Below are 25,219 nucleotides of genomic sequence, written 5' to 3'. Positions count from 1 at the left end.
TCTGTTGGAGACATTCTCCCAGAATCTCTAGGAAAGATTCTCTCAGGATCTCCAGGGGAGATTCTCTCGGAATCTCAAGGAGAGATTCTCTTGGAATCTCCAGGAGAGATTCTCTTGGAATCTACAGGAGAGATTCTCTCCGAATCTCTAGGAGATCTGTCCTTCTAGTTTTCTCTGGAATTGGCTTAACACTTCCCAGGCAGTTTTTCAACCTCTCCCGAAGGTTGTCTCTGACTTCCTTTCGAAGACTCTTCCAGCTTGTTGCGAAAGTTTATCTTGGCTCCACCCGACCCATTCTTCCATTTTCACGGATTTGTTTTTTTTTTTTTCAATTTCCCCCAGATTTATTTTTAGATTTTCCAAAGAAGTTTCATCTGACTTTGCCCAAAAAAGTATTTCGTCTTCTCCTTAAAATGTTGTCCAACATTTCTTCGGAAAATTCTGCCAAGTTCACGTGAAAAATTCTTCCGATAACCAACGAAAGCTTCTTAAAAGTCCTTCTGGTTGTAAGATTCTCCCAAATTATTCTCGAAAGTTTCTTCTATAATATCCAGAGAGTGACCATCTAGTTTCACCATTGTTCGATCATCGTTTTCTTGTAAGAAACATTATAGAGGAGAATGGTACATAACACACCTTTTTTATTTTATTCTGAGTTTTACTTGGCATTTTTAATCCAATCCTAAAACGATAGAACCTACCATTGAAAAAGGCCGCAAGTCTACGGCCGAAACGTCGGGAACGTAAACAACCATCGTTTGTTTAGTCTGAATAGTTCCAACAACGATGTTTAGTCTGAATAGTTCCAACAATTTATTCGAAACCACCATTGGTGGTAAAGAAATAGCTATTTCCCGGGAAACTAAACCAGATTCCCGGGAATCGGGAAATGAAATCTTTGGCAAGTTTCCCAGGATGTCGTGGGTAGGAAACACTAATGAATTATGAAGTGAATTTCATGTGAATTCTTGTGAAATTCTTAAGAATTCGTAGTAAATTGTTAAACGAATTTCAAGAGTATTATGAACAGAATTTCCAGTGAAAATTTCAATTGAAACCAGAGTGTATCCCAAAATTATTCAAGGGTAGGATTGAAACGAGTTTTGAAGTGAGTAAAGCGATACAGGACAAAGATTTTTAAAGATATCGAATCAAGAAATTATAGTATAGTATAGTTTCTACATTTGTGGTGTAATTGGGCAAAATGGTCCATATCCTGAGATTTTCTCAAAATGGGTCCAGCAGAATTTAATTCTTCAGACAAATTTTGGCGAGAGAAAAAAATCTCTCTTACGAGCTCAATATCTCAACATGCTATGTATTTTTAAGACACTCGATTTATAATTTCTCTATCACATACTGGAGAATAGAATACCTGTCACAGAAAAAGCTGTCAGTACCGTTATTTATGCACTTAGATTAACATCCGAAGTCCCTCCTTTTTTGCATGCTCGGCACAAACAAAAATCTTTCGGAACATCCCGTTAGGTGCGGGGCTTAGAAGGTAATTTTTAGGCCGACAAAAAGGAGGGACTTCATATGTGAAACTAAATGCATATAGAGGAGGTACCAGACATGTTTTCAAGTGTCAGGTACTCTAATCTGTAGTCTTGAAGCTTGACTAATTGGTTAATTAGCGGTTTTTTTTTGGCATTATATTCTACTGCTGATGATCCAATACCATAACACGTGGCAAATGAGAGTAACTCAAAATTTAGTGACTAAACATTGCAAAAAGTGAATGAGTAAAATTTTCCTCGATTTTCCGAGGAAAACTTCCTGAATATGTGGAAAACCGAGAGATATTTCACTAAGTCTATTTGTTTACTCCTTGACTGCATAAAACGTTGGTCGATTTTCCTCATGTTCAAGCAGTTTTTAATTACTCTCACCGGTCGTGCAAACTTCACTCAATAGGGACGAAAAGTAAGGTAAATTGAAACCAAACGTGCTGAAACCCATTCTCCACTCCTCTTTCGTCTCGTTGCGGCATTGACGATTGCTAGCACTGTGTCTACTGCTCCTCTTCAGTGACGTAGCTTCAGCATCCTGCTTGCTTGAATGTAGGTACACATAGATGCACAAAACTACGAGTGTTTGCTAACACCCACAATGAATGCACATTTGCACCGTGATGCTGCCCAGAGAATAATGAAACACAAAACTAATAGTTTAGATTGCACTTTTACGAAATAGTCATGTTATACCAGTCTGCCCTACGGGGTGGTGAGTTCATTCTATACTAACTGCTTGAATACGTTGGAATGTGATGTTAATAGGTTAATCTGACGGTTATCGCCAGCGCCAGCGCAACACTATTTATGGGGGCCCAGGAGGGCGATTTTAACAATATCCAATTAGGGACATGCCACCACTGGAAAACACATTTTCATTTACAGGGCCGGTCGAAACATTTGCAAATTTCTCGACAACTCAAGCTAGAGATATAAGCACCATTTAATTTACAGTCGGATTTAACTGTACCTTGGATCGAAATAGAAATTCAAAAAGACGAAATAGACTTTCAGTGGATTTTTTTTTTTTTTTCATCGAAGAACAGTTAATTATCTACAACTTTTTCTGAATTTTGATCAGATCAATCATTTTCATATTATGTCTCAGAGACGAACCAGCCAACGGCAGAAAGTCTCTATAATAAAGTAATCAATCAATCAATCAATATTATGTTTTTTTTTAAATATAATCCATTTTTTAAATACACTCGATACTCTTCTAAATCAAACTGAAAAAGATGTTATTTATCAGAGTTGGTTGGAAATGCTACCTAATATTATGAAGCTTTAGTGTAATCATTTATTAGCTAGAGAATGGTCTTAGAAAAGGGTATGTAGATAGTTCCGTTAGAGTACGGTAGTATGAAAATTGGATAGAAGTTGAAAATGAACGAAGGGCCATTAATGCGACAGTACAAAGTAAAATGCACGCTTCTTTGCCTAACCCGTACGATGTACGCGGAAATTTTAAGTATGCCTTCAAATCTATAGGCCAAAAAGTGTGCGCCTGGCTTTGCTCATATACTGTCTGCGGCTGTGGAATAGTTCTAGCGACGCTTCATCACTACCTAAAGCCCCACGTTGCCGAAAGCATTTCCAGTCGATGGTGTGTTATAATGCAATTCTTCTCTACCCAACTATTGTGTTACTCCTCTCGTCATGACCAACTTGGTCATCTCAGAGCAGTGCGCAAAACAGTCAGATTTAATGAATCATTTTCATATGAATATGAATAGCCATCCACCTCATCATTCACTGGCTCGTGAGAGTCTGAATGATTGGGCAGTAAACAAGTCACTGACAGCAGAGCACTCAGTCAGTAGCTCAGCCTTTATTCTTCCGTGATGGTACCCAATCCTTGTTTTGAATGACTGAGCGTACATTTTCTATGGAAAAATGCCGCAATTACATGCTGTGTAAGCGAAGGAAAGCGGAGTGAGTCGCCTGGTCGTGAGTGACTGAATGTTATACGGTCTGGATAGAGCAATGAATTGAATAGAGCAGTGCTTTCACACTCAGCCTAAGCAGTCAATAATTTTACGCTCTGTCTCAGAGAGAAAGCAGTTACAGTGGTTGTTGCGTGCTGTACCATCATCAGCATTGTTGACGGCTACTCCCGCCTTGAGTTGTTACATTCGAAGTGTATTTTGCGATTTTCAGAGTTGGTTGGAAATGCTATCTAACATGAATCTTTAGTGTAATAATTTATTAGCTAGAGAATGGTCTTAGAAGAGGGTAGGTAGATAGATGCCCTCTTCTAAGACCATTCTCTAACTAATAAATTATCACACTAAAGCTTCATGTTAGATAGCATTTCCAACCAACTCTGAATATCGCAAACTAAAAACACTTTGAATGTTATACATGAAAAATGCAGAAAATTTCAAACGTTATGAGCAATACTGTAGATTCCGAGAATAATTTATTATGACTGTCAGATCAGCGAAACTTACCATGTCACAAATACCCCATTCATTTCTTCTCTTTGACTTGAATTTATATCAGAAAATCTACTGAATAGAAACATTAGAGTAACGATTAAGGATTTATTAAGAATAATATTCAATCGATTCTGTCAAATTCAATTGTTTGTGCGATTCTATCCATCGCTCCACGCTTCGTGCTGCAACCCTCCAAAAATAATTGAAATAACAATAAAATTGCGAAAATTATTGAAAACCCACAGCATACAGCGAAGTCAATAAATAATATCCCACGCGTGAAGCCACGAGAGAACTCATCTCCCCTTCCCCCAAGCATTACCCACCAAGGGAAATCAATATTGTCCATAGCACCGACACGAGAGAGCAGGACATCAGCCTAAATGCAAATGTGACTAAATTTATGATTGTGCCTATTATTTACGATGCGATTCGGCAGAACAGCACAGCGAGTGAAAACGACGGACCCCGGGCCATTCATCGTAGATAAAAAAGAAAACAACCACAAATGCGAAGAATTTTCCATTTTTCAACGCCCGTCGTCGTTGGGAAGAATTTCATTGTTGAAGACCCTCGACTTTGGCCTGCTGATAAATTGCACCGACGAGAAATTCCATTGTTCCCAACAGCGAAAAGATGGACAGTGCGAGATAATTCAAATTGAAATCTGGCAGCACGGGTCGCGCCGGAACGGCGATATGGCCGTGCAATATTGGCAAGATGCGTATCTGACTGCTGGATGTTAATTAATTTCCATTTGCGTTCGACCGTTTTCACCCGCACCGACTGCCTGTGCCCATATGGCCAACCGAACCGGTCTACCGGGACCACTCGGCACAACAGAGCGGAAAACCGATGGATTAAAAGCAATGAAGCGAGCACGGTTGTATGATTTACGGGCCATAAAAAGTGCATCATTGGATTTTTATGCCGTGTTATTGTATTAGAAAATGTACTACTAGCAATGATAACATCACGTTCATGATTTATAGGCGGGATAATAATTTGCTTGCTTTATGGAGTTTAAAGCCCATGAAGTTTATCATGACTATTTCAAAGTTAGATCATGAAAAGGCAGTTTTAGGTTGCCAAATAGAGAAAAGCATCATGCTCAGCCTTAGATGAAACAAATTAATGCTGTATTAAGAATGTAAAAATAGAGACTTTGCAAAAATTTCCATGACATCAGTCGATCCAACGACGATGCCGGTGGTTGAGTGGTAGGATAAATGGGATTCAAATTCCATGGCGGACAATATGCGCCCACTTTAACATTAAATCTACTATATGAATGGAAACAAAAAGCAGTTATTAGAAATTAATGCACATGCTTCATTTTCAACACGGTAGCTCTAATGGCGTGTTTATTAGAAAAATAGTAGTTATGTTCAACATTACTATTTGTTACTCTAAGTGGGGAATAATGCACTCCCCGAACTGTAGTATGCGAAGCATAACCATCAGGCGTAACCATTGAAATTCAATAGAGAATAACATCGATAAAGCCTGAATGTATGCTTCTCGTGCATTTTTGCCTCGCAGTATTTCGAAAACATGTTTTTGTTGGCCTTTCAAACATTACCGATTAAAACATGAATTTAGCTATTCTCTTTACGCAATATCTTGCCAATAGCCTAATCCAACATATAGACGGCATTGCACGATTATTTCACTTAGTGGATTAAACGGAAATCTTCCTTAACTTGCACAGTTTACGTCCATCTCTAAGCTTGACTGCATGCTCAATCTCTGGTCACATCTTCCTTCGAAAGGGAAGTGAAGCCGTTAGTCCTGGCCCATGATGGTTTTGATTGGTTCCAGGCGTGGAAGTCGCCTCCCTGGCATTCGCTTCCCGTCCGTAGCTAATCTCCAACTGGCCCAACCATCGCAAATCAAACAATCGACTCTTTTGGATCAATTGATTGGTTTTCTGAATCGTTCTCAAACGTACCAAAAATCGACTGGATCAATCTTTTCCATTCAATTTTGTTCCGGTTTAAAAAAAATTGCAGTGCATTCGCATTTGAATTATCTCTTTCAAATCTAAATAGATTAAAAGCTACGCTAAATCGCAACTTTCCTGAGAAAACTGACTTAGTATAAAAATACTTTAACCACTTCAATGTATAATGTGCGATTATTCTTATGATGTATAAAGTCGGTTTATTTAAAAAATATAATCTTTATGAGCTATTTAGCTAGTAACATTTCAAATATTTATTGATTATGAAAATCATAACAAGATTCCATGAGTAAATTTATCCTCTATCATAATTTAACACAATAAACGGGACCGACCCGAGTAGCACACTTCCGTTAAGAAAAGTTGCAGCAACTTGTTTATGACTGAAATAAGTCGCAAAGAAGTTTCTACAACCGATATGTGACAAGCGTGCTACTAGGGAAAAAATTCAAACGACTTGATCGATAAGTGGGCCTCCAAAAAGATATCTATGCGGTTCCCCTGGGAAATTTTGTTCTAATCTCGATCGTCCTCGTCAATCGTCAGTTGCCTCGAAGCCTCACTCAAAAATACATACCAAAGAAATTGACCATACTGAACGAAACGGATCGCACTACAGGATGATTGCATTCAGGCTCATCAACTGTTTTGTGTAGTAACCGGCCTGGGAAGAGAGGGAAGGTTGGGATGTTAAGAATATTGAAGTGTTCAAAGTTCGTGCTTGGTTTGTGAAACTGTTTAAACTCACCTTGTCACTTCCCCGAATCGCGGTTCGATCGGGGTCTTCCAGTCGAAAAAATCTTTTCCATGATTCATGATGTGCTGCTCGGATAGAATAAGAACCACCCACGGTGGGATAATTGGCCAACATGTTCCGGTTAGATGCCGGATGTTGCATTATTCTGGGAATCACTTTGTTGCTGCTGCTGGTTGACTTCTGATTTTTATTTTATTTTGAACGAGTTTGACACATGACATTATGTACACTGAAAAAATTTCCCCCCATTATTAGGACTTAGCATACTTTTAATAACAAAATTTAATCGGATCAATGTATAAATATTTCCTCACCATAAAATGCGTAAAAATTAAACTTACTTAGTTTTGAAATATTTTTGAGTGTACGTTAAATAAAGGAAAGAAGGAGAAGCAGAAGAAGAAGAAGAAGAAGAAGTAGAAGTAGATTAAAAAATTGGCCGTAAACTGTTTTACAACATTTCGTTCTGTTCTACTGAAGATTCCGGACCATACTTCTATAATGCTAGTTTTTTTTATTATTATTATAGTCACTTTAACGCAGTGTGATAAGAACTCCAAATGGAATCTAAAGATACTTTTAGCACAGACAAACAGAAATAACACTCGCAAGTTGTTCATCGAACAAGCATTTAACGGCAAATTTAAAAGCAGAGTTGCTTCCACTCACTTGCTATAAAAAATGTTTATCGGAATTTTGAATTTTTTTTTTTTTTTTTTTTCTTTATTTTAGAGATTTTTAGCCTGAGGCTAGTTCATCTCTTACGGAATTTTGAAATCATTAGATGTTATAATGATACTTGGTACTTGTAAGTTACAGGAATAGGTTGTAAAGTATGTGTTTGACACATAAGATCTGCCAATGTTACTTTCAGATCGTCGCAATCAGCGATTTTACGATTCGTGAGCGTTCACTCTGAGTGAACGCTCACGAATCGTAAAACTGCTTATTGTGACGCTCTGAAAGCGAAATTGACAGGTTTTATAAGTCGTACATATACTTTACAACCTCTTCTTGATTATTGCAAGTACTAATTATCCATATACTGTAAATATTATACCCAAAAGGACCAAATGAATGGTACCTTTAACAAAGACCGATATTTGTTCGAACCGGTCGACTGGTTCCGGAGATACGACCCGAACATGTTCTGGTGAGTACGTATCCAAAGTATAGAAGGGACATACTAAATTAAGGTACACTGGGCCAAGTTGAAACGCGTGGGAAAGTTGTAACGCTACGTGTATCTCTTAGCGGAAGTGAATATCAACTGTAAGGTTTTCCCATAGTAATTTTCAGACAAACTTCAAACGCAATGTGGAAAGTCGGGTTACAATCAATCGTCCCCAAATTTTGCATAGTTGTTTGGGAACCCAAATGGAACCAAAAAAGGGTTGTTCTCGCTTTACGAGGTCAAGTTTATGTTTTTCCATACTACGGTGTCCCATCATATAAAATGCCCAGTATGAGTAATGAGTATTTTCTGCTCAAAATAATACTTTTGTACCGAACCATTCAGATTTGAATAAATGTTGGATGCTACCCAAAATGATATTCTCAATTGAAACATTGTAAAATGTTCCAGACTTAATTTTTATAAAAGTGTATTTAAGAAATGGGTTTAATTTTTTTCAAAAAAGCATAACTTGAAAACGGTACATTTGATTAAAATGACGTCTGAGAAGAAGTTGCATGGTCTTTAAGAAAAAAAAACCGGGCTAAGAGCATCTTGCAAATTTTTTTCTCCGAAAAAAAAAATACGTCAGTATCATTTTTTGAAAAGGTCTAAGTTGTATTTAGAAAAAATCTTAACAGAGATCAACGAAATTTCTTCACATATCTTCAATATTTTAGATTTATTAAACTGAATCTTTACAGACGTTAGGCAATTTGTACAAAATAAGACAACAGTATTTGATTTCAGGGAACTTCGGGTTTTTTTTATCTAGTTAATTTATTTGAAAGCCGTATTGATTCCTAAACAAATTTACATAATTCTAGGCCTAGTAGGAATTGGGCCGAATGCACGTGGCTTACCCGAGATTAGAGGGGTACATTGTCGAAGGACAGGATCAGGGGAGCAGCATGGGGGTCAGAGAACTTCGTTAAAGTACAGGGAACGTTGTAGAACTTTGATGAACTTCGCAGATCTTCATGAAACTTCGAAGAAGTTTTGGAAGTTTTTCAGAAGTACAGCAAAGGTGAAAGAAGTTCAACTAACTTTGTAGAACTTTAGTGAACTTCGGCGAAGCAAATTCTTCTAACTTTGTAGAATGGCATCTAACGTTGTAAAAATATAGTGAACTTTATAGAAATTTAGTGAACTTCGTACAAATATGGGGTATTTCAAGGACATCGTAGATGTTCAAGGTACCTTGTAAAAATATAGGAAACTTCGTAGAAAATCTGGGAATTTCGTAGAGCTCCAGAAAACTTTATATAAGATTTCTTTGTTTAATTTCAGGAAACTTCATAAAAGTTCTCGGACACTCTTTTTACTTCATTATACTTTGACTTGGGATTGGTCAATTCAGTAGAAGTTCAATAAACTTCGTAGACCTTCAGCAACCTTCTAGAAAATCAACGAAATTTTTAATGTTTTGGGAACTTCATAGAAGTGCAGTGAACTTCATAGTAGTTCAACAAACTTTCAATATGTTTAATGAATTACATAGAAATTAGAGAAAATTCATAAAACCTGTTTAAGGGAGTTTAAATCTTTTAAATTTTTCGAACTTCTTAACGAAATCCCTTTATGAAGAGCTTTGAGTGTGTTGGTTTATTTCCTTTAAATTCCAGTATAATTGCTTATCTTTTGACAGATACGCGTATTTCGTCTACTACTTGCAGACTTCATCAGTGCCAAGTACTCAACACAAGCCAAGCCAAGAGTTTTGTTAAATTTCTTCCGGGGGCAAATTGATCACTTAATAATACAAATATATGAATAAATTTCAACATTATACTAAATTGACAACCTAATAGTATTAAACTCAGTAGCTATGAAGTCTCCAGCCTGATTACAAATCATATTTAGTGTTTTGTTTATTTTTAGGATATAACATATATATAGATTTTGCAATTGATAAACCCCTCAACTTACTGTCAAGTAAATTTGTAGTAACTTTTCTTACTAAATTTGGGTTTCCTGAATCCGAATAAGATCTTTGTGTGAAGTGTATAGAGTGTCCCAGAATGTCTAAGCACGATTTAAAAAAACGATAACGTAACTCTGGTTTACAGCAAATTCGATTGTTATGTCTCTCTACAGTATTCTCAGTTTAACGTAGAAAATCCACGATCTGATCAGTCGTAAGCCAAGCAACGGATGTTTGATCTCACGCTACCCATTACTTTCAGCACATATGCCTTTCCTACAATTTGGATACTTTTTCCCAATACTTCGCAAACTTTCTAACGGAATCCGCTGCCTTTACATGTTTCCGCAAATATGCTTTGGTCAGGGCCCAACAAGTTTCGATTAGCCTGGCCTGGGGGGAATTTGGCGTATTCATCTCCTTGGGTACGAATTGGACCTTTTTGGCCTTATACCAGGCTACCGTGTCCTTGGAGTAATGAACCGACGCCAAATCCGGCCAAACCAGTACTGAGGCGTCGTGTTTGCGGATCATGGGTAACAGACGCTTGTTTAAAGGGTGATACGGTCAAAATTTGGTCAATATCAACTTGACGTATTTCTTTCAATTTTGCATTTAAAAAACCTGAACACCCCTCATTTTGAAGGTGTGTGTGTGTAGAATGTTGCTCCTATTTTTATTTTGGAATTCACTCTTCAGTTGTCAAAATGCCGTCCAAGCAAGAAGAGCAGCGTATCAAAATTTTGCTCGCGCATCGCGAAAATCCGAGCTACTCGCACGCAAAGTTGACAAAATCGCTAAAAGTTGCCAAATGAACCGTAACAAATGTAATTAAAGTGTTTGGGGAACGTTTGTCGACAGCCAGGAAGTCTGGATCGGGGGGAAATCGAAAACCGGAAGCCGCTGAGACGACAAAGAGAGTTGCCGGTAGTTTCAAGCGAAACCCTAACCTCTCTCTCCGAGATGCCGCAAATAAGCTGGGTGTATCGTCTACAACCGTGCATCGAGCCAAAAAACGAGCCGGACTATCGACTTACAAGAAAGTAGTGACTCCAAATCGCGATGATAAACAAAATACGACGGCCAAAGCGCGATCCCGGAGGCTGTACACGACGATGCTGACGAAGTTTGACTGCGTGGTAATGGACGACGAAACCTACGTCAAAGCCGACTACAAGCAGCTTCCGGGACAGGAGTTTTATACGGCAAAAGGAAGGGGAAAGGTAGCAGATGTTTTCAAGCACATGAAACTGTCAAAGTTCGCAAAGAAATATCTGGTTTGGCAAGCCATCTGTACCTGTGGCTTGAAAAGCAGCATTTTCATAGCTTCCGGGACTGTCAACCAAGAAATTTACGTGAAAGAGTGTTTGAATAAACGTCTGCTGCCTTTCCTGAAGAAACACGGTTGTTCCGTACTGTTTTGGCTGGATTTGGCATCTTGCCATTACGGTAAAAAGGCCATGGAGTGGTACGCCGCCAACAACGTGCAGGTGGTTCCCAAGGACAAGAACCCTCCCAACACGCCAGAGCTCCGCCCAATTGAGAAATACTGGGCTATTGCCAAGCGGAACCTAAAGAAGACCAAAAAAACTGCTAAGGGCGAGCAGCAGTTCAAGGGAAACTGGCTTTCTGCGGCGAAGAAGGTGGACAAGGTGGCTGTACAAAATCTGATGGCAGGGGTCAAGCGTAAGGCCCGGCAATTCGGATTTGGAAAAGCGGAAGCCTAACTGAATATTTTTCCTGAATTTTATACTAATTGAACTTGAAAAAGAAATTTAATTTGATTTTTTAAATAAACGATTTCACCGATTTACACGCGTTTTCCCTTGGCCAAATTTTGACCGTATCACCCTTTAAACACTCACGCACGTAAACATCGGTTATCATTGTCTCCGTTGTCACAAACGGTTTGGAAAGCATACCACAGTCACAAATAACTTGCCAACCCAAGTAACATTGCAAGTTTTATCGAAGTTTTACAACATGCTACAAGTCTAAATCATGGTCTACAGAACCCTCATAAAACCAAAATTGTTACTTGGGAAACCATAGCCTTTTTACCGAATTTTTTGGTAAATATCGACTTATCCGCGTCGTCAACGCTTCGGCCATCACGAGCGGTGAAGTACTGATCACCAGGAAGAGTTTTGTAATCAAATATAACTTATGATTCATCGCCCATAATCACGCACAACCGATTTTCCGCTCAGCAATTGGTCGTACAACTTCCGAGCCCTCGGTTTGACGGATGCGGCTTGTTTTTCACTCCGCTTTGGCTTCTTCTGCTTCTTATACGTCTTTAGACCCATTCTTGCCTTGGCCCGCTGGACGTTACTCTTCGAGGATCCAACTTGCACGATTTTCCGGTCCAGATTTCGGTCTACAGGGTTCAATTTACGGCCAGATTTTTACTTGTCCTGAAAAGTTGCTTCATCACCATACATCCGAATCGCGTTTCGAACGGCTCCGATGCTTACACCTTCCAATTTCGGTAATTGACTCAGAGGAGGGGAGTGGCGATAGTGCACCATTTGTGCACGAAATGCAAATAATGATTCGGCGTGATAACCAGCTGTTTAAACGTCATTTGAAACAAGCAGCGGTGTTCCAAAGTCGTGCTGAGACATTCTGAGACACCCTATATTTTCAGCTGACTTTTCAAAAACAAATTCTGAAAATGTATAGTTACGCCTAAATGTAGGCAATATGTTAATAAACACGAAATTTCACACAACATCATTGATTTCTCAATATTGAACACATTTTACCGTAATTGTTTAAATATTTCAGTTTCTTTGAAAATTACTTTAATAAAAAAAAAAAAAACATACCACTTACAAGTTCATGACCTTCAAGTCTACCTTCAAAGATGTGGATTGGACAAGGTCTCTAATAGAACTTTATGAATATTGTTGAAATCGTTAGCTGGATCCAGAGATGTATGGAAGTTAGGAAAGTTTATATAAGTTATGGAAACCCTCGGCTCAGGGAAGTTGACTTGAAATTGACTGCATTTTCCAGAAGTTGGCGGAACTTCCGACAAGTTCAGGGAACTTCATAAAGAGTCTGGAAACTTCCAGTAAGCTCACCCGAGCAAAGTCGGTTAACAAAATGAAAGCAAATCGATATTAAAGTTTGCAGTTCCTATCATAATGAAAACTCATTTTGATTTCAATTGTCGCGACGTAAGTCTGATATCATATTGTGCTTTCATTTTGCAGTCAAAACTTTTTAAATGAAAGCAACTTAACTTGAAGTTTTGCTGTTAACGTCTTGTTTAAAATTTAATTTAAGTTCATCTGTCGTTGAACTAATGATTATTGTTTATTTGTTTCGCTTAACACATTTTAGGTCATTCATGACTTGCCCGGGGTGAGATTTGAGCTCAACTTTTTCAGTGTGAGAAGCATGGATACTAACCATTTACGCCACGCCCGTGTTCAGTTAAACATTATGAATTCAAAATCAGTAATCAAAATGATTTCATTGAAAGCAAGATTAGTTTTCCGTTTGATTCAACAGTGTAAAATTTTGGTCTCATTTTTGCTGTGTTAACCGTTAAGTCAACCAAAATGAGATCAACTGGAGTATTCAAAATAATTTCCATCATAACAACATATTTTGATTTCAATTTGATCTCCAGCTTTGCTAGGGCAATGGATTGTGTAGTTCAGAGAGCTTCGTTTGAGATCACGTAACTGAGATGTTGTTCAACAACCACTGTGGAAGTACAGAAACTTTCGTAGAGAGAACTTTGTTGATTTGCTCAGATTTTCGATAAGAAATTAATAAAGTCCTTGATATTTTCAATGACTTCTTTGCAACTGTTTAACATTTCAAATGTCTTCTCTCAAACATTCATCCAAAACGTCAGGTGGATCAGGGAGATTTCAGTTCAGTCCTCTGTATATTTTATTCAAGACTCATGTATTATTTTGAAGACCGTCAACTCTTCAAAAAATTCAAATTATTGAAGTGACTGCAGTCACTTACCGGAAATCGTTTTTATTTTTATAAATAGCTTTAAATTTTGGTGGTGTTCGAACGATTTCAAGTGTGATTTCATGGTGTACTTGACTAGAATATTAAACTAGGTCACTTGCAAAGATCATTCTTTTTTAAATATATATAACACTGTTATAAAGGGTGATACGGTCAAAATTTGGTCAAGGGAAAACGCGTGTAAATCGGTGAAATCGTTTATTTAAAAAATCAAATTAAATTTCTTTTTCAAGTTCAATTAGAATAAAATTCAGGAAAAATATTCAGTTAGGCTTCCGCTTTTCCAAATCCGAATTGCCGGGCCTTACGCTTGACCCCTGCCATCAGATTTTGTACAGCCACCTTGTCCACCTTCTTCGCCGCAGAAAGCCAGTTTGCCTTGAACTGCTGCTCGCCCTTAGCAGTTTTTTTGGTCTTCTTTAGGTTCCGCTTGACAATAGCCCAGTATTTCTCAATTGGGCGGAGCTCTGGCGTGTTGGGAGGGTTCTTGTCCTTGGGAACCACCTGCACGTTGTTGGCGGCGTACCACTCCATGGCCTTTTTACCGTAATGGCAAGATGCCAAATCCGGCCAAAACAGTACGGAACAACCGTGTTTCTTCAGGAAAGGCAGCAGACGTTTATTCAAACACTCTTTCACGTAAATTTCTTGGTTGACAGTCCCGGAAGCTATGAAAATGCTGCTTTTCAAGCCACAGGTACAGATGGCTTGCCAAACCAGATATTTCTTTGCGAACTTTGACAGTTTCATGTGCTTGAAAACATCTGCTACCTTTCCCCTTCCTTTTGCCGTATAAAACTCCTGTCCCGGAAGCTGCTTGTAGTCGGCTTTGACGTAGGTTTCGTCGTCCACTACCACGCAGTCAAACTTCGTCAGCATCGTCGTGTACAGCCTCCGGGATCGCGCTTTGGCCGTCGTATTTTGTTTATCATCGCGATTTGGAGTCACTACCTTCTTGTAAGTCGATAGTCCGGCTCGTTTTTTGGCTCGATGCACGGTTGTAGACGATACACCCAGCTTATTTGCGGCATCTCGGAGAGAGAGGTTAGGGTTTCGCTTGAAACTACCGGAAACTCTCTTTGTCGTCTCAGCGGCTTCCGGTTTTCGATTTCCCCCCGATCCAGACTTCCTGGCTGTCGACAAACGTTCCCCAAACACTTTAATTACATTTGTAACGGTTGATTTGGCAACTTTTAGCGATTTTGCCAACTTTGCGTGCGAGTAGCTCGGATTTTCGCGATGCGCGAGCAAAATTTTGATACGCTGCTCTTCTTGCTTGGACGGCATTTTGACAACTGAAGAGTGAATTCCAAAATCAAAATAGGAGCAAAATTCTACACACACACACCTTCAAAATGAGGGGTGTTCAGGTTTTTTAAATGCAAAATTGAAAGAAATACGTCAAGTTGATATTGACCAAATTTTGACCGTATCACCCTCTAGGTGCAATAAAAATTTATTTGTTTCTGAGCAAATGTAAAACCATTATTATTATTCGAGCAACCGCAGCTACAGAAACGCCACAGCCTGATTTTTATTTTCAAATCGCCAAACAAGCCATCCCGAAGTCAAAAACTCGCTATATTAACGGAGATCACACAATCCAAACAAAATTTTACGTCCACTCAGTCATGGACTTATCAGTTTACAGTTGTATATTATTTGCTTTTCCTTAATATTCTACAAGTATTTTAAAATTGTTTAGTCCAGTTTGGGAATTTCAGGATAATTTAATCATTGAAACCATAATTTATTTTCACTTGCGACTATTACCAACATTATTCAACATTACTTAACCAATAATTTCTATAACATAATTGTGAAATGAAATGCCACTGAGTCACCCTAGTAATTTCACCTTCGTGATATTTATGGAAAGATATTACAAAAGTTATAGAAAATTGTTCTCGTTATTGTAATTGCTCGACTCACCAAGGGATCCTTTCAAAAGGTGTCCCTAACGGGAACTACCGGTTATCTTAAGTTTGTTCTGGTGCCCGCAAATGTCAAGCCAACACGGCATTTCAATACCAAAATAAATCAACCGATTCAACACCCGGCTAATGCCGCGATGGTATGTCCTGATAAATCCCCTACAAACAACATAATTCAATTACAAACACACGACACCGCGGAGGAAATAATGACACCTAGTGGGAAAATTATAGTCATTTCCAACCCGTGCGCATTTGTAATACCTTGGACACACGAATCAATTAGGACACGCAATGAAATTGAAGGCAGGCTGCACGTAGCTCTATTTAGGTCCGATTCAAAAACCAAGTGCGCTACCATAAATGACCATGCGGCTCCTTTAGACCGGCACAAATCCGCCGTGCCCCCTGGTGCGGTAAGAGCAAAAGAACGCAAAACAAAAAATAACCATAAACACGCTACTTCGTAGGCCAGGTGATGAAATTATTCGCATAATTAATTTGGCTATTCAAGGCAAGAAAAAAAATACCCGAAGAATTTCCCACGCATTGCACGCTTAGGCTAAAAGTGAACACCAGCTCTCAGCACAAAACTAATCGAATGACTGACTGCCTGCTTCCCGTGGAAAACATGGAGGGGGAGGAGTAATCGTTTTCGTTTGGCTGTGCAACTAAACAACATGCCTGATGCCGATTGAAGCTGTCGATTAACGAGTGCTCAACGAGACTTGCAAGTGGCTTAAGTGGTGCCCAAGTATCTCCCATCAAATTAGTAATGATTGAAGAGAAATTCCGTAAACATTCAAAGTATAAGTGAAATTCAAATGCGAAGCGGTCGGTATGGGTTACGATCCACATGGGAAAATCAGCAAGTGGGAGAATAACCAAACGAAAAATCACTCATCGTCCGTGTTCGAATGATACACACCAAGAAGCGCGAGCTGTGGAAATTCGCACGGGACCCATCAATCACTCCATCAACGGAGGAGGTGAAAGTGGCAAAAGTCAGGAAAATGTTTATCGAATTGCAAAAATAATACATTTTAGCCACAGTTTGTTTGTCTGTCAGGTGTGTGGTCGTCAGTGGACCGACCGTTCCGAATTCGCCTCCTGGGCCGGGCCAGCGTTCGGGTGGACCTAGCAAATAACACAATGATGTGACGACTCGGCTCATAAATAACAATCATAATTCTGACGCTACACGCGATACAGCCGAGCTGACCCAAAACTACATGAGGACTGTTCGGTTTATAAAATGGACACCTAAAAAAAAAGACGGCTTTGTTAGTGGGAAGGGTGAATTACATCTGGATTCAAATTGGAAAGTGATGCGATCTTTTAAAGCCTGGTAAGCAAATTACGCGACCCTATCAACTAAATAATGTAAAGGGGCATGGGTTCTAACCCACGATCTTCTGCTCAGTAAGCAAAAACGGTCGCTCTAAGGCCTCCGTGCCTCTTAGGTACATCATAACAAGCTATGACCGACGATCGTTCATTATCGGTTACTGAACTCTGGCGTCGTGTCAACGCCTTGAATGGGAAGAGGAAAGCCAGAGGGATGGCCCTCCGTCATCCGAATGGTATCACCCGGGAACCACAAAGCATCGCAGAGGCTCTAGGAGACCACTCTACGTCACTGTCTGCCTTCGACCAATACCTACGACACGGTTTTCATCCGTAGGAACAACGCGTCCGCAAAGTTTGAACAACATAGTTATTCCGGAAGCTTCTACTCCACTACCGATCAACGCCCCATTCCAGATTGCCGAGCTCAACCTGGCACTCAGCCACTGCGTTGGTAAATCAGCCGGCCCGGACGAAATCGGATACCTTATGCTCAGACATCTACCGCTGGAAACCAAACTTGCGATGTTGAGCATACTCAACAATATCTGGACGGAGAACATAATGACGTCGGAGTGGACCCACAGCTTGGTGGTCCCCATTCCCAAACATGGGGAGATGATCACCACACCGCAAGACTTCCGGTCAATTTCGTTGGCGTTGATGATGATCAATCGTCAATTAATGCAATTTTTGGAGGATAATAACCACCTGCAGCACGCGTTCAGACCTGGTCATGGAACCGGAACCTACTTCACCGGCCTAGGAGAGGTTCTCCAGAACGCCATGGAAAACAATCTCCACGTTGACGTTGCGTCCCTGGATTTAGCAAAAGCATACAATCGTGCGTCATCCAGCAGTTAGGTGATTGGAGGCTGGCTGACTACATCCTACATTTCATTAGAAATTTTCTTTGCGGCCGGACCTTCCAGATCCCAACCGAGAACCACCACTCCTCAATTCGTACCCTAAAGCCTTACATAAGAAATTTCAGGCAGCTGTATCGGCCACACAAATATGGGCGTCCCAGGTGGGATTCGTGCTCTCAGCCGACAAAAGCGTAGTCTCTCACATCTGCCGATCTTTACGCCGTCCATTACAATCAGCCATTCAGTGTGATGGTACCACAATACCTTTCCGGAAGACGGTCACAATACTTGGGGTGCTCTTGGACCGGCTCCTCATTATAACAATAACAATGTACGGAACAGCTGCCACACAAGACTTAGCTTTTTGCGGACACTTTCCAGCCCTCATCGTAGCAACAACAAGAACATTATGCTTAGGGTAGCAAAAGCCATCGTCAACAGTTAAATCTTCTAAGGAATTGAGATTTTCTGTACGGCTAGTGTGTGGCTTCTACCGTCCACTCCTGGGGACTCGGCATGTGTTGAATTCGATGTCCTGCCTTTCCGGTACCAAGTTGCCGAAGCCCTGATAAGCAGAACAATAAGCTATGTAGAGAAGACTGCCGGAAACGAAGAAGTCTGTCTCCTCAGAGAGGGGAAAAGAGCTCTAGGGAACCTGGCCCATCAGGAGCTCCCCCCAGTGTCGAGACTACATTGGACCGGAACCAGATGATGGGCAGAACCAAGCCTTCACGTTGATCTCTCGGTTGGTAGACGATTCCAGGCTGGCAACAACTCGCGAGAAATGCACGCATATGTGACTGGACTGCTTTGTACAAAATACTCCGACCACTTTGTACAAAATACTCCGACCACCACCCTATATATACGGATGGCTCTAAGACCTTGGGAGGAGTGGGCCTTGGAATTGCAGATCCCGCTGTGTTCTCTGCGGAAAGTGCGGCAATCTCCCACGCCATTACCATGTACGCCAGCAAACCGCTCTGTATCCTTTCGGACCCTGCAATTGTTCTAACAGTTTTGGAATCCCAGACATGCAGACATCCTTGGATACAAGGGATCCAACTGGAAGCTCGATCGAACACTACCTTCCTATGGATCCCCGGGCATTGCCACATCCGGGGGAATTGTGAAGCAGACCATCTTGCGGCTACGGGCCGATCTGGAAGGCTCGCTACTAAAACCGTTCCAGGGATATCAACTTATTATTTCTCGTCTCCGTTCAGGACATACTCGGACGACCCACAATATGGGAATTGCGACTTCGTTCCGAAAACACTGTGATATTTGCAACACAACGACGACGCTAGAGCACCTCTTAGTAAATTGCCCAGGTTTCCAGGGAATTAGGGATCTTTATGTGATCGCGACGAACATTATCAACAAATCGGCCAATGACCCTTCAACCGAAGCAGCTGTTATATGTTTCATGAAGGACGCCAACAGGTATAAGAACATCTGACCTAACTCACTGACAAGAACCAACCATAACCGACCCACTGCTTCGAACCAGGACCAACCTCTATAACGGACTCTGAATACACCACCATAACAATTTGCCGACCAAATGCACCAAACTAGGAACATCTACTAACTACGACAGCACCTCGACAGCCAACTCTGATAAACAAATACTCTGTTACTAGGGAGGTCTCTTCTGGACTGTCCACTCCTCTTAATTAGTGGGTCCCCATACGTACCGTTGAATTTGTTAGAGAGTCACAAATTGTTGAGATATTGTTTAGAATCTAATACTGCTTCTTGATTCTAAATTCGTTCTACGAGTTTCAATTCCGTCCTAACGCATTGAAACGCCATTAGATTTTCTTCGTCCTACGGATAAACGTAGAAAAAGGGGATTCGCTAGGAGCGCTTCTTTTGTTTTGAGAACAATGAGCGTAAATATTCATACAATGCACTCTAACAGGATTTATGTTGTAGCTAATGAACTAACGCAGCGGAACAAACCTATTATTGATTTGTGCACGGTGAAATCATTGATAGGGTAAACGCTCCTATAGTTGCGGTACGTTAGAAGCGTTAGGTTCCTATAGTTGTGTACAGAGTCTCCATACACAACTATAGGAACCTAACGCTTCTAACGTACCGCAACTATAGGAGCGTTTACCCTATTATTGATATTTTCTGAAATGGGCGACTACGACGAAGTAGTGCTCTACCCTACCTAATGACAATAATTTTTTGTGCTTCTCTAGTAATCATCACTAGTGAAAGGGTGTTGGAGAGTGTGGCAGTGTGTGTGTTACTGCTGCTCAAAAGAGGGTGCTTGCCCGGTTGGTTCTGAAGGGCACAGTGATTTACCTTCTACTAAAACATACTAATCCTTTTGCCTCTTATCATTGCCACTCAATGGGCAACAGCAACAGTGATGTTTATTTCAAATATTAATATTATCGGTACAGTTGAAAACTCGAAAAACTCCACACACGACGTATGATTTACTCTTGTTTCGTACGATAAACATAGTGTTAAAATCATGCGCTGTATTCGCACAATGATGCGCTATAATGCGCACTATGTCCGACGTTATGTTTAACGTACAGACCAAGACTAAAATCGAATGACACGTGTTGGGTTTTCCGGTGTTCAACTTGAGCGACAATATTAATCAAAAGAAAAGATATTTTCAACCAAATGTTATAAGATGTGGAATTGATCAGTATGTTTTATAAATATTAGTTAACTTTATAAGACACATGGCCGTTGGATTTGACTCATATTTGAGTTCCGGTCAGTCAAATTTGCAACAGTAATTCAATCTTGAAGAGCTTCGAAAATATACACTTCAGAACCTTCTCCAGGATGGGCCAACTAGACAGATTCTAGTCTTAATGAGGTTTTGGTGGATGCATCAATGGCAAAGTAGCCTTGACCATGGTTTTATGAATGTTGTTTGATAGTAGCTTTGTATTACTTCATAAAACCTAAAATGTTACTTGGGATGTGTGGTCGTGATATGATCTATTTGGCTTTTATTTTGATTCTAAAAGCATGTTATCTGGATCAACCGGAAAGAAAACACTGTCTCTTTCATTCTCATCAGTTCTAACAAGAGAAGTGAAGTGTAAGTGACATCAGCAATGTGGTTATGTATGAACGATAAGAAGCGCAAAAGAAGCGCGATTTCACATGCTGACCAAATGTTGATGTTCTACGATTTATGTTAATTTTCAAGTGTCCGTGGTTTTAACACTCCTAAAGTTTGTATTTTCATGAGCTTTACTTCAAACATATATTAAAAATATTGATACTGTACTTTATGTAGACATACTTTTTGAAATATTTCTTATAGTTATATTTATTTGAAGGTATCAAGTTTTGGGTTTTCGCTCAATACTCCTATGCGACTAGACTACCATGCGTCATGCGTCGATCACGGCACATGGTAGTCTTGTCGCATAGGAGTAATGAGTGAAAACCCTAAACATGATAACTTCAAAAAAATATGTGACTCAAAAACAAAAAAAAAATACACATCGCTTATTTTTTTTATATGTTGAGTGAAAATGCCTAAATTTTCAATAAAAAAATAAAAACATATTGCTCCCTCTGTCTACAAAACCATTAAAACCATAAAAACAAATCCAATCAATACGTTTCAATACAAAATCTAAATTTTCTAATATTAATATACTTTTTCTAACAAAAATGTTTAATTACCTTTCATTTGATATTTTGATCTTTAAAATCGGTTCAGTGGTTCAAAAGATATAAATTTTTGAAAAAAAATAACATTTTTGAAAAAAAAAGATTTTTGGCCCACTCTAACATGGTCAATCTTCTTCTTCTTGTTCGCATTTCAAGCTTATTGCTTAGCGCATATTAGCTTATTGCATGCTCTTAATTTAGTGTTCTAAATGCACTTCCACAGTTATTCATTGAGAGCTTTCGATGCCAATACCAATGCATGAATTTGTATATTGTGTGGCAAGCACAATGATACTCTATGCCCAGGGAAGTCGAGAAGATTCCCTCGACCGGACCGGGAATCGAACCCGCCGCCTCCGGCTTGATAATACCGTGCCTTTACTGACTAGGCTATGAGGCCCCTATGGTCAATACCACTACTAATTTTCGAAATATTCTGAGAACCACAATATCGTTTTGCTATGGAATGGCTATATATTTTCAATGTTGCTTATAAGCAGAACTTCATACTTCAAGTAAAGACGACAAACCCAAAAATTGGTGACTGAAAATGTGTGTCCGTTTTATAAACCGAACAGTCCTTAGTTCGTTTCTGTTTATAAATTGTTGTGCTAATGAACTTCCACTGACTTTTACGACGATTTCAGTGAGTGGTTGCGTATTTTTAGCGGGCCGAAATTGGAATCTCTCTCTTTGCTTTGTGGACGATGCGAACGAGCGAGATCAAAAGCTTACGCGACTAGGAACAGGTTTTAGCTGATTAATTTTTCGATTGCTCCGTCGAAACGACTGGACATTTATGGTGCTTGCCAATTAAATGAATACTTTTGTGAGTTCCATGAACTATTTCCATTAGGAGGCAAGCAATATCGTGGCCCAAGAAAAGGTACAGCCGTATGGCCTTTATTCTCAGTACCAAGTAAATAAATATGGTAGAAAAAGGAATACCAGCATGATTGATTTAAGCAATTGATGTTATGGGGAAAATATGCGGCATTTTATTTTTTTATTTTAAATGCAGAAAACCGGGGAACACCCCTATTTTGAGAATCAAAGTAAATTTTCAGAAATGTGAAAATTTCCAAGGTTTCATAATTAGCGTAATTTAGATAAATTCAATCTTTTAAATGTTCTTAGATGTCCCAGGATATTGAAATATAGATAAATTGAGGATATTTATTTTATAAAACAATGAGATCCACGGAATAACTTTTTTATGAAGATAACATGTGATTTTCTTTAATAATTTGATGCAGAGCCAGTTTTTAACATTCTGGAACTATGCAAGATTTCTGACCTAAAATAGGGTATATTTAAATATCTCAGATTTTAAAAAAAATCATGACACTTGCACTTGAATTCTGACACTCCGAAGCATTGGCTAAGAAATTCTGATGACAATTCCAAATGAGTTTTGAGAAGATTCTAGGGATTATTTAAACAGATTCTGGGAAGAATTTCAATGCAATTGAAATATTAGTTACAGGTAATTTAGAGAAGTATTTCATGAAAATTGTAAGGAGAACTACAGGTGAAATCTTCACGGTAATCTAACTCAAATTTGAGTACCGTTCATTCGAATTCGCAAAACTTAGGTCTGACATTTACTCATATTTGCGTAAACATTTACTCTCATTTACTTTCTATGAGTGACCTACGTGTTTGCGAATTTGAGTGAACGGTACTCAAATATGAGTCCGATTCATTTGCCGTGTAAGGAAGTTCTGAAGAGACTATTATCCTTTTATGTAGATTGCGAATACTATTAAAGGGAACTCAAAAGCAAATCGGAATGAATTTCAAGAAGCATTCCAAGCAAATCCGGAGGGGGTTTCAAAATGAACTAACCATGAGGCAAATCTGATGATTATATGACTACAATCTTTAAACCAGGGATTGGGTGCTACACAGTTTCCTGCGAGTAAAACCACACGCTGTTGCGAGACAGCACTTTCATTTCCAAAGAGACGTGAAAGAGCATTTTAAATCGCGCAGCACATTTCATTCTTTTTGTGTTGGAGAGCTGCTTCTTTCCCTCTCTTTTGCTTCTCCGAGAGTGTGCTTTTTCTATAGCTGTAGCGCTGTAGGATAGCTAGCCAGCGTTGCCAGATGTATCGATTTATCGGTATTTATACCGATTTCCGAACTAGATACCGATACACAGATAAGGTTCCTCAGAATACCGATTTTTGAGGTTTCATACCGATTTACACCAATTTTTTTTTTTTAAATAATCAAAATGATTATTGCCTGCCCACGCTCAAATTTTGAAGAAAATTATTGTGAGAGACTTGTATCTTTTTGAATATCTCAAATTTGTTGAGCCTTTATAATAAAAAAAAATCATCTTTAAAAATGTCTTATGGATACTCTTTCGATTAATGTTTCAATTTCCTCACCGTTTTTGGCTACCCATGAATCGATAAACAGTCGATGGCTCTTTCTGGCAACTCCGGGGAATCGGGAAATACTTTTTTAAACATCCAAACTTCCTGAATTTTCTGCCACCTTACATCGTAAATTATTTTACGATTCCTCTCGGAAACTTATTTCGACTTCCCTTGGAAGCTTCTTCAACCTTCGCTCGAATGATTCTTCCATCTTTTCCGGCCAGTTTTTTCAACTTTCTCGGAACTTCAGGGATGCTTCCAGATTTTGATTTCGGATCCACACTAGCTGCAGGAACTTTTAAGAAGTTCGAAAACATCAGAAGAGTCCAGACTTTTGAGTAAGTTTCGATAACTTAAATAATGTTTCAATAACTTCCATTAAAATTCTAAAACCCGGTCCAGCGAACTCCAGTGATCTTAAGGAAACATCATACATATTTTGGATACTTCACAAGTCCAAAGAACTTCTGGAAAATTTAATCGTTTTCAGGACAGTTTCATTAGTTTCAGGAAAATTGAGAGAACTTTAGGAAGCTCCGAGAACATCAGGACAGATCAATAAATTTCAAGGAAATCGCTGAAATTTTAAAGGAGTTCGGAGCAACTCAGGCAATTTCCGAAAACTTCAGCAATGTTCCGAGGGGCTCATGCAAATTTAAGAAACGTAAGGGATGTTACATGAACATTAACACACTGTGAGAACATTTTATGGGAAGTTCCGTGCTTATTAATGGCAGTGTCGATAACTTTTAAAAATTTGAACAATCGGAAAGATCAGAGAACTTTCATGCTGATAAATTCAAGAAAATTGTGAGAGCTCTTAAGAAATTTCGTAATCCTCAAGAAAGTCTAGAGGCCTTTAGAGTTGATTAGAGATATTCCGGTAGTCTCATTATAATCAGGGAAGTTCCAAGTATTTCAAAGATGATCAGAGTACTCCAGAACAGCCCGAGGTAATATGGAATATTCCTAAGTACATTTCAGGAATGTTCCAAAAACTTCAGGGGCATTGCGGGGTCTTCAGGGATGTTTGGAAAACTTTCTGGATCATTAGAACATCCCCGAGAGCTCTTTCTTCCGGAATTATGTCGATGTTTCTATCGACTGTTCCGTTAGCGCTGACTTCCGACTTCCTCCAGAATTTAAGGAAGTTTCTGGTGTCTTATCCAAGAAGTTCAACTAAACTTCTCCCAGAAATTTCTTTTGTCTAGTTCTGGAATTTTGTCCAGTTGTTT

General features: G+C 39.3%; 2 protein-coding genes across 5 annotated transcripts in view; one reads left to right on the top strand and one right to left on the bottom strand.

The window, feature by feature from the left end:
• LOC135705672 (uncharacterized) overlaps positions 1 to 25,219 on the top strand; it is a 279,530-nt gene that overhangs the window by 185,229 nt on the left and 69,082 nt on the right. The gene's annotated exons all lie outside the window — the stretch shown is intronic.
• Positions 16,020 to 25,219, bottom strand: part of LOC135705289 (proteasome-associated protein ECM29 homolog) — a 125,673-nt gene continuing 116,473 nt past the window's right edge. The window contains exon 10 of the mRNA XM_065226928.1: positions 16,020 to 16,030. The gene's annotated coding sequence lies outside the window, so the exon portion shown is untranslated. The remainder of the gene's footprint in view (positions 16,031 to 25,219) is intronic.

The sequence above is a fragment of the Ochlerotatus camptorhynchus genome, unplaced genomic scaffold, assembly GCF_037179485.1.
Source record: "Ochlerotatus camptorhynchus isolate MF236.1 unplaced genomic scaffold, CSIRO-AGI_Acam_v1.1 ptg000022l, whole genome shotgun sequence".
Lineage (NCBI taxonomy): Eukaryota > Metazoa > Arthropoda > Insecta > Diptera > Culicidae > Ochlerotatus > Ochlerotatus camptorhynchus.
The sequence above is the reverse complement of the archived record's forward strand: the minus strand, read 5'-3'. Positions and strand labels throughout refer to the sequence as shown.